Source organism: Typopeltis vanoorti, chromosome 1 (genome assembly GCF_054136105.1).
Source record: "Typopeltis vanoorti isolate ZY-2024b chromosome 1, IOZ_Tvanoo_1.0, whole genome shotgun sequence".
Classification (NCBI taxonomy): domain Eukaryota; kingdom Metazoa; phylum Arthropoda; class Arachnida; order Uropygi; family Thelyphonidae; genus Typopeltis; species Typopeltis vanoorti.
The window spans coordinates 136,673,946-136,698,407 of record NC_143549.1 but is presented as its reverse complement, the minus strand read 5'-3'; the positions used below and the strand labels follow the sequence as shown (position 1 = coordinate 136,698,407).

The following is a 24,462-nucleotide window of genomic DNA, read 5'->3' as shown; positions in this document are numbered from 1 at the left end:
GGTAGAGGTCCTTTCCATAATGCATAGCATTATATGCATTCGAAAGGTGTGTGTGCTTTGCATTATGGGATCCTAAGGCAACTGATGTGAAGTCATTAGTCTCTACATACAAGTAAACCAGTCATAAACCAGTCATGAAGATACAATTGGATCCCATGATTTCATCCTGATGAGGATGAAACACCCCTCCTTATAAATTGATCACTGAATACCTCAACAATGTTTTCTGCAGCAGTGACCATTCTACCTTCATCCATTAACATTATCTTACCATAATAATCATTCTTCTTTCTACTTGTCACATATCTAAAAAAAAATCTCTACAGTTTCTCTTTGCCTGATTTGCCAATTTCTACTCATACTGCAATTTTATTGTCCTTACTGAGTCACTCTCCTGGATGGTTCTTTATACTCTTTATGTAACTGATTTGATTTGTATGGGGTTTGCCCCCCATTCCTTAGGACTGGTTGAGCCTTCCTAGTGAGGGATTAAGTATGTATGTATTTTATGACCTGTAGATCAGTGTGTGTGCAGGACAAAAAACCCAAGTTTCTGGGTGAAAAAAAACCTCAACCTCTGTATAACCCCTTGTACATATAAATAAAATTACATCAAAGGTTATTACAGAAGTACACAAACAGTCAAAGAGAAATTAGTAAATAATATATATGTATAAAAATTAAATTAGGCAATGCAATATCTATATATAAACAAAATTACAGTCAAATGTTTTTGAACAAATTAATTCTTTGTAGAAGGTTAAAAACATCATGCAATCTGTCTGAGTCTGATAACATCTGCCTGAGTACGGCTTGGCTAGATAGGTAAAAATTTCATTCCTGTTGTGTAAAGTGGTGGCACTCCACAAGGATATAACAAGTAGTATGACACATATTGCATTTTTCACACATGGCAGAGTCATCAGCCCTTAATAAATAAGAATGTGTAAGATGATTGCAACCCACGCAGAACATAGCAAGAACAACTTCCTTTCATCTCTTTCTACATTGACTAGAATGCTAATGCTTAATTTCAGGATTAACGTCATATAATTTGTCAATGCGTCCTGCCATGATGACTGCCACTGAGCAATTAGCTCTGATCTTATAAACTATCTGTAGTCTGTATATGGTACTAACAAACAGCATGTGGAGAAAGTATGAACTGATCTATCAGCTGCAGTCTCATTTCTCCTAATTCCAATGTGACTGAAATCCAGCACAACTGCACATCAAAACTGTAGGTTTTCATTTTGTTTCATTGCAACTCTGCTGTATAATAACACCTCATACAGCACTGGATGCAGATTATACATAGGAGAGGAGACAGCCTGTAAAGAGCTCAATGAGTCTGTATAAATTACACACTTTTGGAAGCAGTTTTCTTTTATATGCACAAGTGCAAGCTGAATGGCATACAACTCTGCTGTATAAGTACTGCAATCAGGTGGGATCTGAAACACAGCAGCACTGCCAACATAAGTATCAATTCTTGAATCATCAATACAGATGGGAAGGAAATCAGAGTGGGCTGCTCTGCATGCATTAAACAATTTCAGGTAGACAGATGATGGAGTATGAGACTTGTAGTTGACAAAGTTAGAAGTTGCAGGATGGAGTGCAAACTTGCCATGGAGGGATGGTGCTATGTTTAGTGTAGGCAATGTTGTCAACATTCATGCCAGTAGCTTGTATAGTCTCTTTAACATGCATACCAAAAGGATGTTTGGCAGTTTGATGTGTGATATTGAGCTTCCTAATGTAGAGAAAGAAAAGAGACTAGTCCATGTAAGATGATCTGAAAGAGACTATCTTTAGGGTATAATTGTCTCAGTGATATAGCTGGTTCACTGTTTCAACATAAAGACCCACTCAGTCTTTATGTTGAAACAGTGAACCAGCTAGGTGCTAATGATCAATGGGATCCAACCATTGAAGGCTATTCTGCCTTGCAGAACCACAAACTTGAGCCCATGATCTTCCATCTGTGAGCATAAAAGTGCACAAAGACAAAGCAATAAAGATCATTCTGCACCCCACTCAGTAGAGGATACAGTACGAAGGAGACTCGATGCTCTCTTGCACTTTTCTCTTAGTTGATGAATGTGTGTGAGGTATGCAAGTTTTCCAAAGATGAGTTTTCCAAAGACTAAGAACTTGGTTTCTGTAGCTACTGGGAATAACAGTTCATCACATTCTTAATTCGGGATCTGGGTGAAGAATGCATTTTCAACAGAAATGTACAGTGACACTTTTTTTTCTGTTTAAAACCCGAAACCATTACTAAGAGCCTACAGAGAAACATGATAAATTGCTTGCTGAAGTTGTCTTTCAATTAGCCATCAACATATAGAGCATCGTCTACAGTGGGAGGAAGGTGTTTGGTGATCGAGTTAACTTTGATAGCAAAAAAGTGTCACACTTAAGAAACAGCTTTGGGGAAACACCCTGTTCTTGATGATATGGCCAAGATAGCGTACTTCCCACTCTAATTGTTCCAATGAATCCTGTGGTTTGTATATAAATCTAGTTTAGCCAGCCATGCATTATCTACAAAACACAAGATTCAGTGGAACAAAACAAAATTTTTACACAAAAGTTACTTTCTTCTGGAAAGACTCTACAAAGAAAGCTGTGAAGCACACATTCACAACCAAAACTTGAACAAAAGTGACTGCCTAAAACTTTCTCAAGTGTGAAAAGTTATACTCACCATTCATGTATTCCTTAAGTGTAATTACATTTTTTTTGTTTGTATTTAAAAATAATTTATTAACTAAATTATATTATTGTGATTTATTTTAAATATCTGTTAATGCAGATGGAGCTATTCTCCTGCAGCCAATAGTGCACATAATATCACATGCTTTCAACTGAATTCTTGTTTTTTTGTGTTTCCTATAATTGTATTGACAATGGCTATGAAACTTATTTGAAAATTTTACAAATAAAGACATTAAAATTAAACGTAAGTGATTCTGGCAATATGTTATAAGGAAATTAAACATACTATAATAAGAAATCCTACGGATAGGCAAATCAATACTCTAGAACTATTAAGTTGGACAGGATAGAAAGGAATGACTGCACACTAGGATAAATACTCCTCCATGAGCAGGACCACCTCCAGTTCTGTCCTTTCATACCACAGTGAAATTCCTGGAGGTAGGGTCTTCACTGGGTCTTATGTATATTTCCTGTAGACAGAAACAGAAAGGTTTGTGTTTCTGCAACAATATCTTGATATCATCAATATTCTGGCAAAACCCACGATAGTTCCAGTGTAAAAAATTTTCCTATTATTTAGACTTTATAGACTTGACTTTGAAATTTAAAGCATCTTATCTAGAGCAAGATTTGTTATCATGCGCTTTACTACCATAATAGGTACAGGTGGTAGAGGCAACAGGCAGTTTTTGAACATGCCCATATTTCTGACATTTAAAGCATCTTAACAGATTAGGGTTATACACTCTAACAGGACAGTTGAGATATCCTGCTTTTATAGATGTTGAAGGTTTAGATGTATCAAAAGTAAGGAATGTTTCTGGTTGGAATCAGGTGACCATCCCTATGTATCAGGATGCACCTCACACCTGTCACTTCCTGATCTTTAAACTCTGAACATATCTCCTCATCAGGAACATCAAGAAGATCCTATTCTGGTATCACTCCTGTAGAAGAATTGAGTATTTTATGAGGAGTTACCATGACTGGTATTCTACCAACTGATGTTGCTACCAGTAGTTTCTCAAAGTGTTGCTGACATAATGTGTCCACAAGGATATCATCAGAACGTAATTTAAAAGTTTTCGGAGGTTCCACCAGTCCTTCTAAACCCTTTTGAATAAAGAAGAGTGACAATTGGCTTTTCACCTATTGAATGGATGATCAAAAACACTCATACATTTATACAGAGGCTCTTTATCATATAAAGAGCCTCCTTAGCTCACTCAATAGAGATTATTATTATGGGTGACTCCAGGGAGTCCTTAGACTCACTAAGGGAGGGCCTAAACATCATGTCCACACAACTATTCAACATTCTCACAGTATCTATCATACCTTGCCTTGAACTCACTCACCGTCATAGCACCCATAACAGACTCTGGCAGCTTATTCCACTCATTTATCAATCTAAAAGTAAAAAACCCAGCTCTAACACCCTTGCTAACCACTCTTGCCCAGCTTCCATAGATGTCCCCTAGTTCTCCCACCACCAGTCCTGATCTCAAAAATATCCTCTGAATTAATCCTATAGAAACCCTTCAGCAATTTGAATGTCTCAATCATCTCTCTCCTTTTCTGCCTATCAACCAATTTCTGCAACCCACAAATCTTCAACTTGTTCTCATAAGGTTCATTACATAGACCTGCTATCATCTTGATCGCTTGCCTCTGGATCCTCTCCACCTTCTCCCCATCAAGAAGAAACCTAGGTGACCAAATCTGGGCACAGTAGTCGAGATGAGGGCTTATCAAGGTTCGGTACAGAGGAACAATAACTTGCTTGTCTTTGCTCGTCAAAGTATTTTTCAACAACCAAGTGAGTTGATGAGCTGATTTAGCCACTTTTGTAATGTGCCCCCCCCCCAAGATGAATGATAGATGATCAGAAAGACCTGGGTTCGATTCCATCCATGAAGTGAAGAACCGTTATCTGGTCTTTTTTGACTAAAGGTGAGTAGGCTGGTCTCATACGGAAGTAGAGGGTTTTTTCCACCCAAAACTCAGCTTTTTCCCTCAGAACAGGCAAAGCAGTCCCGTGAAAACACACACAGTTATAGTCATAAAATACATATTTAATCTCTCATTAGGAGGGCTTAATCCATTCTAAGAAATTGGAGAGGAAAGGGGAATGCCATATGAAATAAAAGTATTATATATCGTTTGTTTCTTACTTCTGTTACTAAACAATGTATCTACGGTATCAGTATTTGGTTGGGACTTTGTTAGGACCTCTAAAACATTTGAAAATGAAGAATTCATATTCGAGGAGTTTTTGGTTCATAGCCATAGATCCCCACCCACCAAAAGCGACACATGGATGCCCATTTACCCGCAAGCAATGGCTGCACTCAGAAATGGAACACCAGGTCTACTGCAGACGCTATACCAGCACAACAGCAAGCCTTGGATCCCGACCCTGGACTACAGGGTGAGACTTACTGCAACACCATTGACCCTTGTAGGTAAGCCCACTAGATGACTGATCCTAGTTGGGGTGTCCAGGACAGCCCATCTTGCGAAAGCAAATGCCAAAGTAGTGCAAGACTACCAGGATCCCCCCTTTCCGGATATCCATGGGTCGTACAATACGGCAAACGTGGCGGCAGGAGGCATTAGATTCCAGTGATAGTCTAGAAGAAAGGATAGAAAAAGACTCAGGAGAAGTAAAGAATACATGAAGAAAAAGTAAAGAGAGAGAGAGAGTGAGGAAGAATGAAAAGGGCCATCATTGGGAGGTTCCCTCTATCACAAACAGGTGCCCCACAGAGAGAGGCTACAACAAGATGACAAATGCCTTGGACATGGGAGATGCGTATACAGTGGTATACTTAGATTTTGGATGGATGGGATTGAATAACAGACTCCTGCGTTGGATCAGTGACTGGCTGTCAGATAGGTATTGAAAAGTTGCATATAGGGGTGCAGTATCTGAAAAGAGGAATGCCACTAGAAGTGTGCCGCAGGGGGTCAGTTTAGGGAACATTGTTGTTAAATTTGTATATTAATGATATTGGAATAGGTTTAACTGGTGATATGCAGATGTTTGCAGATGATGCAAAATTGGGGAGAGAGCAATGCAGAGTCAAGCAAATTTTATGGCATTACAGGAAGACTTCAATAGATTGCATGAATGGGCAGGTAAGTGACAGTTCAATATTGTGAAGTATAAGGTTTTGAAATTTGGAAATTTGAAAGTAATGATGGGATGCAAAGTATACACTTGGTGGAGAACTTTAAAGGAGGTAGAGGAGATAAGAGATCTGGGAGTGGTACTGGACAAGAACCTGAAATTCAGGGGCCACATTACACAATTAGTGAAGACATCACATCGAATAATGGCAATGATGCGAAGGACCCTGACATGCAGAAATAAAGGTTATGATGTCATTGTATAAGATCTTGATCAGGCCTCAATGTGCACAGATTTGGTCACTGGGTGTTCATGGTGACGATGATATGTTAGAAAGGGTACAAAGAAGATTCACAAAAGTGGTCTTTGGAATGTGGATTACAAGGACAGATTGGGAAAGAGAATGTAAATTGCAAAGCATCATGAACAGAAGGGGGGGGGATGTGATTGTGCCGTATAAATTAGTCAGGGGTAATCAGGTTGACATGGAAGAGATTTTTCACAGAATGGGAAGGGGGGAGGAATAGAACAAGAGACCATTCCTGGAAACTGTATAAGGAGGGTGTGAGCAGAGAAGTGAGAAACAGGTTCTTTACATGGAGAGGGCTGTTGAGTGGTATGCATTGCCTGAGTGTGTGTGTAGTGAATGTAGACACACTGAATCAGTTTAAGGCAGAGCTGGATTGCGATAGTGTGTACCTCCTATGATGTCTCTGACTCCATGGATGTCAGATGTTAATAATTTATTTTTAATTTATAACTTCCTTTAGTGAGTTTCTGAATTCTGATTGGCTCCAAAACACAGTGCCAGTGATGTCATATGACACAGTGAAAACTCAAAAACACCGAAGAAACATTTAGATTAGAATCAATATATAATGATATATTGTGGGAAAATAAACACTTCTTCCTCAAATTTCAAAGTTTTAATATCCATTATTAACAAGTCAAATTCTGCATATTCCATCACTGGGTAAGAAATAATCTAATTACCACTGCCTGCTCCATATATTTTAGGTTGCTGTGCAACGATCAACTGGTTACGTTGCAAGTGGTTAACTGGTTACCAGCTCTCACTTGTCAAGGACAAGCAGACAAGTGCATTTTTCAAGCCATGTCTAGATGAATGAATTTAAAAACAGATGAGGTCACCCCTTCTACCTAAACAGAAAAATGCTAATTCCAACATGGAATGTTAGAACAACTACGTTTCCAACTAGAAAGACACAAGAAGTTAAGGGAATGGGAAAGTACAGAATATATATTTTAGGAATAAGTGAACTTAAATGAACGGGCTTTGGAAGAGTGGGAACTGTAGATTAATATCAGATACTCTATTCAGGATCAACCGCGCGGTTAGCCTAGTGGCTTTGCGCTTCGCAACCATATGACTGGGGAAGGAGTGTCCCAAGTTCGATTCCCGTTGTAGACGTGAGGAATTTGAGGATCTTCCTCAGGCATAGCCAAGTTAGCCAGTCTTGGGCGCGGTCAGTAGGGTTTTTTCCACCAGTTTATCTGGCGTTTTTCATCCCGCAAACAGGCAAACCGGCCCCGTGAACATACACCTCTACAGTCAAAAATATATCTCCCCAGCGGCAGACCAGGCGACGGGTCGGTTGGGAGTAGTACTAACAAATTGTCGCATCTAAGTAACACGCGGACCCTGCATTGGAAGCGGGAATAACGCGAAGAAGAAGACTCTATTCAGGATCAGAAGAAAGAGGAATGGCACAAAATTCCACAGTTTCATGCAAAAATAAGACATTCAACTGTTGGAAACTGACATGCTAATTAGATTCGACATTGTCTCCCTCTTCATTAATACTTTGCATAAGGAAACGATAGACTAACTAACTCAAAAATTTCCATCTGATATTGTTGAATTATTCAAATTTATTATTATGTCTGGATACTTCACTTGGAAGAGAAAATTTACAAGCAAGAGGAAGGAACAGCAATGGGGTCTCCTTATTACCAAACTTGGCCAATCTTTTTCTAGAACACCTTGAAGAAAAAATATTCACATTTAATCCTAAACCAAAAATCTGGCTATGATATGTCGATGACGTCTTTGCTATCTGGGATCATTCTTAACAAGAACTACACTTGTTTCTAAATAAAATCAACCTCCTTCATCCGTGCATCAAATTCATCCGAGAAAAAGAATCTCCACAGAGTATCTCCTTCCTGGATGTACAAATCCAAAGGAAAGAAAATGGTTCCATCTTTACCTCTGTCTATCAAAAGCCAACTTTTTCAGGACGCTACATTCACAATTCTTCTGCTTACCATCCATCTCAGAAATTTGGCATCATTAAATCATTAGTAACCAGAGCACACAGATTCTGCTCCTCCGAAGGTTCTTTAAACCAAGAATTGGAAATAATCAAAAATACAGCCATACAAAATGGATACAATCCAAAAATCTGGCTGCTACATACAAACCAATCAACCAGATCTACAATTATGGACAAACTCTCACCTCTGATGCTACCTGGTGTGTATGAGGTCCCATGTTCAGTAATTATCCTACTATGGACAGACAGGGATATATCCGTCTTATCAAACAGCAAAAAAAAATCTGGCCTCGCACAACACGAAACTGAAAACCCAAACCACAGGATCCATTAGAAAAAGACCAAACTTCTACATACATCTTTATATAAAGATGAACATTTATATAAAGAAAGTGCTGAAGCCCTTTGCCACAGACCCAAATTGAACCGTAATGACGTATTTACTATCCCTTAAGTCTGGGAAATTGTGCAAAATGATTTTATATATGTTATCTCATTTAAATATAACCTTTTTTTTTTCTCTCTCTAGATATATTTTAATTTAATTCTATAACATGCTATTGCACGCACAGAGAGATTCCATTGTAAGCATGTGCCCTAATTATATGATTCCTAGTATTGTTTAAATTAACTGTACTGACGATGTTCTATGATACTTAGTTCGAAATATTTACTTATTAAAAAATCTTATTACTGTGGTTACATGTGTATGTTTAGTCATGAATGCTCCACAGGTTTCATTATTATTATTATTATTATGGGTATCTCCATGGAATCAGTAGACTCATCGCAGGAGACCCAAACTATCAAAACAATATCTATCATACCTCTTCTTGAATTCATTTACAGACAAAGAACTCACAATTGAGTCAGGCAATGCATTTCACCCACTCACCACCCTCCAAGCAAAAAATTTAGTTCTCACACCCTCGTTAACCACACTTTTCCTTAATTTCCAGGGATGACCTCTTGTTCTTCCATCACTATCACACAGCTGAAATATTTCCCCTGCATCAATCTTCTGTGTAATCCACAAGCTCTCAATCTATCAATATAGGGAGCATTTTTTACATCATTCACCAACTTAGTCACTCTCCTCTGAACCCTCTCCACAATCTCCTCACCTACAAGGAATCTAGGTGACCAGCACTTGAGCACAGTAATCCAAATGTGGAAGTATCAATGCCTTATAAAGGGGAATAATAATCTCTTTATCTCTAGATGTTAGTGTGTTCTTCAATAACCAAGTAATCCTATGTGCAATCTTGGACACCTTAGAAATGTGCCCTCTGAACTTCATCTTCCTATCCATCAACACCCCGAAGTCCCTAGCCTCATCAATCTCTTGGAGTACCATTCCATCAATGTGGTACACAGCTGGTAATCTTTTAAACCCAAAATACATTGCTTTACACTTTTCTACATTGAACTGACATCCATTAAATTTTGCCAGCTTATTTAAATCATCCTTCAAACTCTAAATATCAGCTTGATTTTTTATTGCACTACCCAACTTTGCATCATCAGCAAACAACTGAATATCTCCCTTCAAGCCATTTCCTATATCATTTATGTAGAAATTAAACAATAACAGCCCAAACACAGAGCCCTGAGGCACACCACTGGTCACCTGCCTTATCCTGGACTCTGCTCCTCCATACACTACTTTCTGGTATCTCTCCATGAACTTATCCATATTACCAGTTTAGTATCCAACCCCCATCTGCTCTAATTTGCGCAACAGTATTCCATGTGGTATCCTGTCAAAAGCTTTAGCAAAATCCAGAAGTATCACGGTGTAGCCATTTCCCTTGTCCAACTCAGATGTCATTCTATTATAAAAAGTTAATAAATTGCTAAGGCAGGATCGACCTTTAACAAAACCATGTTGACCCCCATAGAGTATCATATTCTTGAATTCTGTCCTTAACAAACTTTTCCAATACTTTTACCACCACTCCCAAAATGGTGATTGATCTGTAATTAACTACCGCAGTCTTAGAACCACCTTTATGCAAAGGAACCACTTTGCCTTCCTTCCACTCCCCAACAAAGAAGATGGAAAGAACATGTTGATGAGATTTTAAATGTAGAAAACAATATGACTGATGTGATTAAAGGTTTGGTAATGGAAGAACCTCCTATAAGCATAGATTTAAATATTACAATATCTTGAAATGAAATAATGAATGTAGCAGAGAAGACAAAATGTGGAAAGGCATGTGGCAATGATAATATAGCAATATTTAAGACAACTAAAGAAATTGCTGCTGAAAAATTGCAACTGATCTTTAACAGGAAACTAAACAGAGACCTGAACAATGGAAAGAAGCAATGATAACTATAATCCCAAAGAAAGGAGATCTCACTAGGTGTGAAAATTAGAAGGGAATTAGTTTACTGCAAAAATGTTATGTAAAATACTGATAAATAGGGTTAAAAGGAAAAGAAAAAAGATATTACTACATGAACAAGATGGTTTTAGAACTGGCAGGAGTACAGTGCATCAAACGTTTTACCTTAAAGAACATCAGTGAACAAAGCATAGAACTTAGAAGCTCATTTTATAGATGTTTGCCAAAGCATTTAACAGTACTGATAACATTGCTGAATTATTAGCAGTTATGGAATTCCTGCCAAATATGCCAAAATATTCAAAGAAATATATAAAAGAAGCAGAATTTGTGTTATTGCACAGAGAACATTAGAATGGTTTGAGATAAGGATTGATGTGAGATGATTATGTAATGTCTGGTTTACTGTTAGACATAGTGATTGTTGGATTCTGGGAAAAGTTAGTGTCAGAAGAGGAATTAAATGTCACACTTGGAAGATCTATATTATGAAGACAACATAATTTTGATATAATCAAAATAAAGAGCTGAAAAGGTTGGTCTTAAAATAAATGACTAAAACAAAAGTTTTCTTAAACTGAACAGAAAATGCCACAAAGAAATTAAAATCAATCAATATTCTAATATAAACTAGAATTTTACATACTTGGATACAACTGTAGATACTGAAGGTGGAACAGAGAGGTATAAAATGCAAAGATTGACAAAAGCAAATACTGCTTTCAGAAAATTAAATAATATATAGAAATCATTAAAATATCGTAATAAAACCAAAATAAAGATCTTCAAGAGCAATGTTAAGGCCATATTATTATATGCATCAGAGATCTGGAAAGTGACCTAAAAACAGGAAACTAAACTTTTCAAACAAAATGCACATGTAAAATATTAAAAACAGTTTGACCCCAATGTATTATTATTATACAGGTACCTCCATAGAGTCGGAAGATTCATCACAGGAGATCCAATCTATCCGCACAATCTATCATACTCTCCTTGAACGGACAAAGCACTCGCAACTGACTCTGGCAACCCATTCACAACTCTCCAAGCAAAACATCTAGTCCTCACACCCCTACTAACCACACTTTTATTCAACTTCTAGGGATGACCCCTTGTTCTGGTCCCTCTATCCAAGTGCTGAAACATTTCCTCAACATCAATCCTATAAAACCCTTTAAGCAACTTAAATGTTTCTATCGTATCCACTCTTTTTCTTCTATCAACCAACTTCTGCAATCCACACACCCTCAATCTATCCGCATAGGGAACATTTCACAGGCTGCTCACCATCTTGGTTACTCGCCTCTTCTTCACCCTTTTTTACCCAAATACGGTACTAATGTACTATAGGTTGATCAACCAACACCTCTCATGTATAGGCTCAACATAAAAAAAATAAAAATAAATAAATAAATAAATCCCTAAGAAACCTGGGGGGACCAGGCTTGAGCACAGTAATTCAGATGTGGGCATATCAAGGCCTTATAAAGAGGAATAACAACTTCCTTATCTCTATATGTTAATGCGTTCTGCAATAGCCAAGTTACCTTAGCAACTTTAGCTATACATCCTCTAAGCTTTAAGTCTGTCTACCACCACCTCTAATCTCTAGCTTCACTTATTTCCTGGAGTACAGTGCCATGAATATGATACACAGCTTGTAATCTATTTATCCCAAAATGCATAAATTTACATTTCTCCACATGAAACTAACACTCATTATCTTTTGCCCATACTGACAGCCTATTAAAATCGTCCTGCAAGTTCTCCACACGCCTTGATTAACTATTACTCTACCTAATTTCACATCAGCAAACAACTGAATTTTCCTTTCAGCTTATACCATTTATGTACAAATTAAACAGCAATGGTGCAAACACTGAACCTTGCAGCACACCACTAGTCACCTGTTTTCACCTTGATTCTGCCCCTCCATTTACCTGACTGAGCAAAAAAAGTACCACCAGTGAAATCAAAAAATGCAGATGGGAATGGATTGAACACGTACTGAGAATGGAGAATTAAAGATATTCCAATAGTAATTTTGACATGGCTTCAAAAGGAAAAAGGAAAGTCTAAATTAGCTTGACATAGAATAACAGAAAAAGAAGGGTGTGAGAAAGCTGAGGTGGCAGAAGACAGAGGCTCTGGAAGAAACAGATCTAGGTCTTAACTAGGTCCAACTGGCCCACCACTACTATTCCAGCTACTCCTAATCATGTAAGAACAGAAGTATTCACTTGAGATCAACATCTGCACATAGATCACTCCAAAACTTATCAAATCAAGTTCTCATCCACTTCCAAAGAACCAAAGAACAGAGATAGAAAGTACCTCTGTTCTTTGGAACAAACCTCAACAATACTACTTTCTCCAATGAATACAAACTCGGCTTTTCAAAAAAAAAAAAAAAACATGATAATGGATTCCTTCCTTCCTGACCCCTAGCCCCCCCCCTTGTTTTATATGAAGCCAAGTGTTCATGGAGAAGAAAAAGATAAAAAAAAGGATTGAAAAATTCAAAAATAAAAAAGTTAGATGTTGCATTATTATTACGGGCAACTCCAAGGAGTCCATAGACTCATCGAGGTAGGCCCTAACATCATGTCAAGAACAACTATTTGACATTCACACAGTATCTATCATACTTCGCTTTGAACTCATTTACAGTCATGGCATCTACAACAGACTCTGGCAGCTTATTCCACTCATTCACCACTCTCCAAGTAAAAAACCTAGCTCTAACACCCTTGCTAACCACACTCTTGCCCAGCTTCCATGTATGGCCCCTAGTCCTCCCACCACCACCATATTGTTCTAAAAAATATCCTCTGAATTAATCTTATAGAAACCTTCAGTAATTTGAATATCTCAATCATATCACCCCTTTTCTGCCTATCAACCAATTTCTGCAACCCACAAATCTTCAACCTGTTCTCATAAGGTTCATTCCATAGACCTGCTATCACCTTGGTCACTCGTCTCTGGATCCTCTCCACCTCCTCCCCATCAAGAAGAAACTCTGGCACCCATATCTGGGCACAGTAGTCTAGATGGGGTCTTATCAAGGCTTGATACAGAGGAACAATAACCTGTTTGTCTGTGCTTGTTAAAGTATTTTTCAGAAACCAAGTGATTTGATGAGCTGATTTAGCCAATTTTGCGATGTGCCCCCCTAAATTTCAACTCTCTATCCACCAATACTCCCAAATCCCTGGCCTCGTCAATCTCCTGGAGTATACAGTTCCACCAATGTGATATACTGCTGCTAATCTTTTCACCCCAAAATGCAAACCATACATTTTGCCACATTAAATTGACATCATTCTCCTTAGCCTAGTCATCCAAACTATCCAAATCATCCTGCAAAATTTTGACATCCTGTGCACTCACTATTGCTCTACCCAACTTTGCATCATTAGCAAACAAATGAACAGCCTCTCAGATCCTTTCCTATATCATTGATGAACAAATTGAAAAGTAGTGGTCCAAGAACAGAGCCCCTGCAGCACACCACTAGTCACAGGCCGCATCAACCACCCTCCTATCCATCTCACCAACCCTATATCCATCCCCATATGATGCAGCTTACTGATTAGAATTCCATGTGGTATCCTGGTAAAGGCCTTAGCAAGGTCCAGTAGAATTACTGTAAACCCATTACCCTTATCCAGTTCAGCCATCACTGTGTTATAAAATGTGAGCAACTTACTGAGGCATAATCTATTCTTCACAAAACCATGCTGTCCCCCATATATCCCATTTTCATCTATCCAATTCTGTATTTTTCTCTTGACTATTTTCTTCAAGACCTTGACAACGATTTCTGATATGCTGATCGGTCAGTAATTTACAACAGCAGTCTTGGAGCCTCCTTTATGCAGTGGAACTATTATCCCCTCTTTCCACCCCTTTGGGACTAATCCAGACCCGAGACTCAAATTAAACAAAATGGTCAAGGGCACTGACAATTCTTTAGCCGCTTCATGTATGACACGAGCTGGTATACCATCCAATCCCACAGATGTATTGACATTGAGGTTTTGTAATAGACTATTCACCTCCACTTTGTTCACCACAATTCAAGACTGCTGTTGCAATGTCACCACCTGGATGATATACTCTTGCAAAGTGCTCGCTCAGTAATTCCACTATATCAACTGATTCGGTTACCTACCTACCATTGGCATTCTTTAAAATCATTCTGCCGTATACAATTTTTCTTTTACTTGCAACATATTGAAAAAACTGTTTGGGATTCTCTTTAGCTTGCATGGCTAATGTTCTTTCATAATCCGTTTTTTGCTTTTCTTACCACACTTGTTACCCTTCTGGCCTGCGCTTTATACCGTTCATTGTGCATGCCGGTCACCTTTCTTCTTAAATTCCCTCCACAGTTGTTTCTTTTTTTTTTGTAACTCAAGCTTAATGGTGTTATTCATCCATTTAACCCATACTTGATTTATTATTCAGACTCTAGGTATACAGTCAGCCATTGCCTCCTGAAAACACTTCCTAACCACCTCCCATGCACTATCAACAAAAAAGCTCTTGCAGTTTTACATGCCATGGCATGTAAAACTGCATGCTTGTTATACGCCATGGCATGTAAAACTCCTAAGCTTGTTATACTTACCAGCCCGATAATTCCACATGTACCCTGTTCTTAATTGTAAATTCCACACCTTTAGCCACCTCCCAAGTCAAGACCCTATGATCACTCTCACCAATTGGTGGCAACGTGGTCATATTCATTACAGCCAAATTCTCAGATGCAATGCAATTACTAGGTCAAGCACTCTCTGACCCCTAATATTTTCCATTACATACTGTCACAGATAGTTATCCCTTAATAACTACATAAATTTCAATTCCTTCCTCCCATGTGTCCTCTCCTCCTTCCAATCAATGTTACCCTAGTTGAAATCTCCCATAATAATTACCCTCCTTCCACTCATTTCTTCTATTTGCTTATGCATACTATCTCCACCATCTATTCCATCACCTGGTCTATAGCAGCACCCAATTGTATATTTTGTTCTGCTAGCCTCAATCTCACACCAAATACCCTCAAAAGTGCTCTTTTCTCTATCCTGCAGTTCAACTTCTATTCTCCTTGGCTGCAGCTCATCAGCTATCCTCAATAACACTCCTCCCCCCACATTTTATTCTCCCTGTCACTCCTGAACACACTATACCCCTCACATTCAATCCCACTTGCTATATCATCTTCTGTCAGCCATGTTTCATTAATGCCAATAACCTGTGGCCAGGTAGAGCCAACCAAGGCCAAAAATTCTTCCTTCTTGTTCCTAATACTTCAGAATTAGTATACATGAATTGCAGAGGCCCATTTGTCCCATTACTATTTTGATGCCTTATACTAACTATCCCATTCTGATTTGTTGTCCTTTGTACTTGCTCAGGCATATTACACACACATTCATACACTCAACTGTCTCCCTAAAGTCTGTATATCTACCCCCCCCCTTAATAACTGTAGTTTCCCTGATTTTGCACCTCCACTTCATTCAACAACATCTTTTCAAGTCTCCATACACCAAATCCATTCAAATACAAACCATCCATCTTATATAAATCCTTTCACCCATCGAACTCGCTCCACACGTCCACAAATTCCACACCACTCCTCCTGCATAATCCACGCATAAAGTCATTAGCAATTATGGCCCCCCTCCTATACTCTTCACTGTCATACCGTGGCAACAGACTCGCCATCCTAACTCTCTCTCTTCTCTTTTGCTACCTCAAATAATTCCTTCAAGTCCTCTCTCATAGCCATTTTGTCTCCTTTCAAATCATTCGTTCCTGCTACTACTATCAATTCTTTCATCCTCTGCTTTGGTATTCTGATAGACATGCTTACATCCTTGTTCGCACCAGGTTTGTACGATTTTGTCAAACTGTCATCTATCACACCTCTTACTAAAGAATCTCTGTACAATACTCGCTCTTTCATTTTGTTTACACTCACGATCATACTCTTATTTTTCTTATCATACTTTTGCAGTTTATTAGTTGGTACGCTTGGTAAACATTTTTGCAAACACTCCAGCTGCCAATTCGCCCTATCTATCGTTCACTATAAGAACATTGTTTTACCCATCAACTGCTTATTTAAAGCAACTTAAATTTAATGTTTTTTTAGGACTGCACTAAGATAGCTAACATCATGAAGTGAAACTAAATATGGGTCAAATGAATGTTTTAGCAGTGTGTTTTGCAGCAGAAATCCCAGAGACATGTAAACATTTCTAAGAGATAATATGCTGATATTGCAGATATAATAACATATACCTTTTGACAAAAAACTGTTATGAAATGTTCTCCACATCGTAGATGGCATTCAAGTTCCTATCCTTCAAACTAATTGTTCTCTTTTAAACAGTACTTTTGGATGCACCCTTTGATTTTTTTCCCCTTATTTTTTATCAGCTTTCCATCAAGAGACAAAGCCTTTCAGATGGAACTATATTCTACAAATTACCAAACTCCCACTTTTACATCTTACATGCATTCAACACGACAACCAAATGGGTTGTTAGCATATTTACATCTATTTACGCTCTCGTTGTGATGAGAGGAATCTTTATATAACTAGTTAGCCAATTTCATGACCATAGAAAGGTTTCCATCCCATATACAGCAAATCAGCCCTTGTAAATATAGCTTACAGGCAAAAAATACTATTAATGGAGGTAGATGGCATTATGTGTAGTTGATGGGTTATGACACAGTTTATAGATGGAGGTTTAAGTGGTGTAGATAGTGGGATGTATAAAGTGGAGTGCTCTCCTACAATAAGTCCATGGACTCCTTAGAGGTGTATATAGGTGATATACAATTAGCGTGCTTGTGGTCTTTTTTCCACAGAACGTTCCATCTGTCCAACATAAAAGAGATGGCAATCACAGGGAACTTGGTACACACAGCAGGGAGAGAAGGAGAAGGCTGTTTATGCTCAGTGGAAGGTAACCAGGAGAGTCTGCTGATTGGAACAAATATGTAGTACATTTCTTCAGGATCTCCAAGACTAGTTCAGTAATAAGAGAAACATAAGCAATTAGAATTCTCTGTACCAGTTCTGGGTTGTTAGGAACAGGCTTGTAAAAGTCAAAAATGTGCTGTATCTTCCAAGGGAAAAACCATTCTGTTGTATAATACACTGGATGTTGTTCAGTTCTACTTTGAGATCTGAAAGGTTGGAGTAGACAACATGAGCTTGATTTAGTCAGGTTATGATGATGCCTATTTTTTGAGACAGATGATGTACTGAATCTTGCTGTGTGTAGTAAAGATCAGTTTGCAATAATCAGTGTTCAGAATAAAGAAGAGAGAGAAAAAGAGTAGAATGTCTATGAAAGCTGATATTCCATCCTTTTCTATCTCCACCGTGAAGTTAACATGAAGACACGAGCTGTTGATTTTAGTTAAAAATGAGGACAGGGTATCTTCAAGGTAGGACTTCAAAAAACACCATCCACATTATCCAAGAGTATACCCAAAATAATAAATGGGATTGTATGGAGAAGAACAGGGAGTTTTTTAAATGCTCAAAGTAGAAATTTGTTAATGAAGGCAAAAGAGAGCTCCCCACTGAGGTATCTTTGTCTCTAAGTTTATTTTGGCAAGCAAAGGAGCTAGAGTGGATTACAAAATTTCAAACTATTTGTCTAGAGGAAAGGAATGTAATAACTCAAGAGTTTCAATGAGAGGAACATCTGTTAACAAAGACTGAATATCGAAACTGATAAGTATATCAGTATGCAGCAGAGAAAAATTTTTATCTATGGTTAGGAAGTCTGACAAGTTTATTGTCAAGGTATAACAGAGTGGATATTGCTACTTTGAGAGCTTAAAAGGTGAGATTAAGTACTTAACTATGCAATAAGAAGAAGTCATTACAATTAAAAATGGACTAAAGAAAGATACCCAGCAAAATTAATCTAAAAGTTTTTTGAGAGAATTTTCATCAAGGGTGATACTTACTGAGAGATAACTGTGTTATTCATTTTATACAAGTAACACAGACACAGTTGAAAAATATTTAATGAAGATGGAATAACTACAGATATTTTGCTTCACGTACTGTGAATCACTGTCGGTGTAATATACTTGGAAATTAAAAAAATTAAACAACAATGTAAACATATGAGAAAATTGAATCTCTGCTTACATCCAGTAGCAAAAAAAAAAAATATATTAGGATCTAAAGTGTGCATGCATATGATTTAAAAAAAAAAAAAAAGAGAGAGAAAAAAAAAAAAAACTTTTTTTTTCACCACATGCATACATATTCAATTGATTCTACTAGTACTAGTTTTTTACCTGGTCTCTCAACTGTATATAAGAAAAGATTCCATTCTCCACATACCTTTATTGCTGTTTAATTTTTTGATTTCAAACTATTACACTAGTGAATCAAAATATCTGTAGTTAATCTACCTTAATTAAATATTTTTCAACTGCGTTGCATGTTACTTATATAAAATCAAGGCTGATAACTTCTAGAGAATTCATGTTTATCTGTCTATCAGTCTGATTGCGATCAATTTTCTAGTATGTGGTTCTGTGGCATAGAAGAAAATTTTCTGTTGTAATCAGAAGTATCCATAATTATAGTGGCTCTTCTGTTGTCAGCTTTGGTAACAGGTAAATCATTAATGTAACTTACAGATTTCAAAATTTAAATTTTGTAAGAGAAATGAAATAGAAAGTTTAGTCGAGTAGTACAGAAGAAATTTCTGTCAAAGCTTATCATCTTTACTTAGTATCATTGATACTAAGGCAAGTGATGTGAAGTCAGTCCACCTTTGCCACAAGTTGCCCCAGTCCTGAAGATACTTCAGGCACAAACTTTGTTTGCTTACACTTGGATATAGGATTAAACTAAATATATAATTTATAGCTTGTTATCATCACTAAAAATGGTGGTACATGCCATTTGATTTTGAGGACAAAAATCTAGATTTTTTGTTTTTTTAAATCAGGATTGATATGGCTGGTCTTTGCTTAGTCAAGAGGGAGTAAAATTTATGTTCAAAATGGTATCTGAAAATGGTATCTGTTGAAAGAGTGGTGGAGAGCTCATCTGGATATGCACAGAACTATATTTAGCAGGCTGGAGTCTAAGATGGAGGTAATTCTCTCTTGTAGCTCAGTGATACAGCAAATTTTAAATACAAATTTCCATTTGAATGCTCAAAGTTGATTATGTACAAGAGAAAGGCTGGCTTTGAAGTAAATCTTCTGGTTCAGAAAACTATCTACTTCATCAGCACCACTTCAATTTGAAAATTTGTTCATGGACAGTACTGAAACATTACTACACTGCCCAAATTTGAATTGTAACAACCGCTTTCCTTACCAGTCCTAATTCTTATCAATCATAAGCAGTTTTTTTTTTTTTTTTGGGGGGGGGGGGGGGGGTTCTGATTTGTTTTTAAAATCACATCTCACCATCTACTGCACTGTATTATACCAGTTTGTAGCTTCTACCTTGTTTGATTTATCACTGAAGATTATCTGTTAAACTATATCAAACCATCAGTTAATACATTTACATTAATTTCATCAGTTTACATTAATTTCTTGTTTGTGTTTCAGTAATTCCTTTCACTGTGTCAATAGCTCTTTCACCTGTTCATCACTATAATAAACAGCAATGAAATAATGGTATTAGGATCTGCTCACCACTCCAATAAACAGCAGTGAAGTAATATTTGTTGCAATCCATTTTTAAATGCCGCCTACTCTGAATTCACTAAATTTGGTCTTCACGCAACTCTCACATTTAATAAATACATATTTTTGATCATATGCATTTTACTTTTCTTACAAAAAAAAAAAATCTGGAAATGCCATTAAAAAGCATTTCTTCCAAATTTCCAATGTTTTCCCATCATTTTCAAATATGCTGCCCCTTTCTAAAACTAATTTGTTGTTCCTAATTAGGCCTTTTTTCAGTTTATCTTATTCCTGTTGTCATAATCCATAGTCCTCTTCTCATAAATCTTTGCACAGTAACACAATAATGTCATTTCTCTATAGTTACTACACTGTGTTCTCAAGCCCTCATTATATACTGGTCAATAATTCCCTTTAAATCAAGCAAAGCAATAATGGAAAATAAAAAAAAAAATGGAAAAATTCAAGGGGATGTTCTATTCTGCATTTTCTTCTTCATTAATCTGCAAAACACCTTATTCGCATTAATATCTTCCTCGTAATAACTCACATGAAAACTGAAAACCAAACTTTTTATCTTTCCTCCTTAGCTATTCTCTTTGCATGGTTCTTCCATTCACTATGAACAATTCTATCATCATAAATTTAGTTTAATTCTTTATCCAAGTGTAAGCAAACAAAATTTATGCCTGAAGTATCTTCAGGACTGAGGCAACTCATGGTAAAGGTGGACCAAGCTCTCATCACTCCTTATCTTAGTATCTCCCATAATGCAAAGCACATCTCCTTGCAGACATGTATAATGCTATGCATTAAAGGAAGGGCCACTACCCAGACTGGTTTCGACCTTTATTGAAGTCTCATCAGTGGGAGCCAGACCCAGAGGTGGTGATACCAAGGTGGAAGCAATGGAGAAGTAATATTGAGAGCTTGGTCTACCTTTACGAGTTGCCTCGGTTCTGAAGATACTTCAGGTGCAAACTTTGTTTGCTTACACTTGGATAAAGGATTAAACTAAATTTATTATAATTCTATCATCTTTATTTCACCTGGTCTTTATACATTTTTATTTATTTATTTATTTATTTTGATACAGTGCTTCAATTCCCTCTGTCCAGCAATGGGCTTCTTTTCCTTTTCATGAGTGACCACAATCCGTGACTCAATTCTTGCTTATTATCAGTATATCTTCCAGTATATTGCTTTATCGCTGGCCTGGGTGGCCGAGCGGTTAGCGTATCCGCTCTCCAGCCAAAAGGCTGTGTTCAAATCCCGCTGTGTGCATAGATGTTTGTGATTGTCTGTGGAAATACTAGTGGTGGTGGCAGGCGGTAGATGGTGTTGATGTAGTTATGGTTAGTTGCAATTGGTGAATTGAGTGGTGGAGAAGAGATATAGAATAGGTCCTCATCATGGCTTTGGACACCTCCAGGGAGTCCAAAGCCACGATGAGGCTTTGGACTCCCTGGAGGTGTCGCATAATAATAATAATGTTTCAGTATATGCTGCTTAAGCTTTCTATTTTTAATTTTCTTACTGCAGTTATTTTCCACATTTAACTTGCATTTATCCAATTTAAATGTGGCTAAAAAGAGCTTCTGATTTCCGCTAACAGCTGGGAAAACTTTGATGTTCATCGTTTCTCCTGCTTTATTCTTTATTATGGTTGAAAATAATAAATTAGAATAAATTCCATTTTATCTTTCCTCACATCGGCAGTTTCCAAAAAGCTTCTGTAGCATTCAGTTAGTATAGTCTAAGTTGTTTCAGCTATAAATCCAAAACCAACCAGCTTCATTCCAATTATGATATAATTTCTCATGAAAAAAAAATCTAAATCTTTGACCATGGCTTTTCTCTGACAAATTAATTATCCTTTAACTCCATAATATTAAAAAAGGTATGATAGTTTACTCCTTGCCATTTACTTCTTTACTGATAATAAAATTAATGTCATTTTTTTTGCCTAGTTGTCACCCTAAAACAAGACATCATCTGCTCTTAATTCCTTTCCATGTTTTTTTTTTTTTTTTTTTTTTTACACTTTGTCTCACCAAAAACAAAAACATCTAATTTCCTCTCATAATAATATCCAAGTCCTCAATTTCATCTAAATTGTCTATTATCTGTTCTTTAAAAAAAAAAAAAATGATACTCTACTTGTAGGCATCAATAGGCTTACTTTTTCTTTATCAGTTTCCTTTCTAATCGAGGTCATTGCTATTTATAAAATATCCATCTGGTTTTGAATAAATGGATGCAATAGGTAAACACACATAACTGGACCTATTTGGGTGGAAATATATAGGAAAAGGGACAAAGCCTACAATAACATGGGAGAAGTTAACATGTTACATCAAACTTCTTAATTTTACCCAGTCTACATAACTTTCATTTTCAAAAAAGGATTAGTAACCCTGAAATAACTACAACAGTTATGCAAGAATGTAAGATCAGCAACAGCTCTTACTGGAGGATGAAGTGGCTTAAAAAAAGTTCAATCTTTGGCCTGTAAAGCAAGTTTTTCCCATATTATCTAACTATTAACCCATCCATGAAATTAAATATGTTCTAGTAAAAATACCAAATCAGTCGTAGATGGATTTGAATAAAAGAGAGAATAATAATCAACACATGCAGAAATCCAAATCAGGAAATGGATGTTAGGAGTCACACATTGCAATTAAGCATATCCCTAAATCCATAATTATTGCATGACACCTCATTAAGTTCAAGGGGTTATAAGCTGCACCAAGGATACTGCAGAAGATATATATATTTTAAATAGGTATTTTTTAAAATTAAACTAAAAGGGTCACGTCTAACTTCAAATTAAAAGTTCTCATAAGAAAATTTTACCGAAAGGTAGAGTAATTAAATTACATTCTTAAATATATAAATTACTCAAATATTTAATTTATAATCATTTTGCATTTCTCACATATTATATATCAAGTTCACATATTATTTAATAATGTAAATTGATTACCAAACTTTGTGCATTGCTCCTGATAGTGATTAACAGTAATAATGGAAGAGGAATTTAATAATCGCCACAGCATGGGTTGGGAGGTGAAAACGTTTCTAGATTTTAGTGTAATTTGGGGAAAATGATCAAATTATTAGTAATAAACAGAGTGAAAAATCAGACCAAATCTATAGATATATCCAAAACAAAAAACCCACAGTAAAATCAATGAACTTGTTAACTTACCTCTTTTTCAGACAAGTGACACCTGAATAACTCCCAAAAAAATAACTAACAGGTTAGTTTCAACAAATTTCATTACACAACCATGTTACATCTCGTATACACTCTGAAGCGCCATGATCATCACATTATGAATGACAATACTAAAACTAATTGTGTACTAAAAAATAAAAACATAAAAGCACGATACGACAACATAGCGGTGAAAAGCGTCAAACAGTAGTTAACACTCCTCCATTCCACATTCTCGTTCCAGGGTCAATTGTCACACCAAAGTGACGAAACAGGCCATGCAACGCCCAGATCTATTAAAGGTTATTTCTTACTATTATATAAAAATGCATAGAACTAACTTTATAATAAGTAATCGAACGAATTTTCATTAGGCTAAGGCAAAATAAATATCTATCAAATCAATGTGTAGAGTTACTTAAACTGTTCTAAAATTATTTGAAAATCCTTGATATGAATCACACTCAGTCATTAACTGACAGCTATGAATGCGATACATCAAATAAGTTTCGAAAATCAAATATTAACTATTTTTTTATTATTATTTACATTTATCAAACAAAATCTTTTTATTCGTCGTTTGTTTTGCCAAACGACGAAATTTAAAATTTCAATAAGGCTTTCCAAATCCTGCGAATTCATGAGCAACGTTGTCATTGAATATAGAATACCTTAAATCATTATTTAAATATTTATTTATTTAAAGCCTATTGGCTCTTTGTGTTTATGTACCTCAAATCATCTTTAAAATCATGCCCTTAATACTTCTAAAAAACATTAGATAAAAATTTTTACTATTTGTCAACAGTGTACACATTGTTTTTTTTTATGATGATGATTAAATTGGGTTTGCAAATGATGAAAACGATATTGAAAAATCTGTAACACAACTTTTTCTCATCATTTTTTTTTTTAAAATCTGTATGCAAACATATTATTATTACTGTTATTACCACGTGACACCTCCAGGGAGTCCAAAGACTCATCGGGGATAAGAATATTCAATTGGCCTATAAC

The 24,462-nt window shown here is 36.5% G+C and overlaps 1 protein-coding gene across 3 annotated transcripts in view; it reads right to left on the bottom strand.

Moving 5' to 3' along the window:
* Positions 1-23,665, bottom strand: part of bchs (WD repeat and FYVE domain containing 3 bchs) — a 1,305,514-nt gene extending 1,281,849 nt beyond the window's left edge. For all 3 annotated transcript variants that reach the window (XM_090399415.1, XM_090399420.1, XM_090399430.1), the window contains exon 1: positions 23,437-23,665. The gene's annotated coding sequence lies outside the window, so the exon portion shown is untranslated. The remainder of the gene's footprint in view (positions 1-23,436) is intronic.
* Between the last annotated feature and the right edge of the window lie 797 nt (positions 23,666-24,462).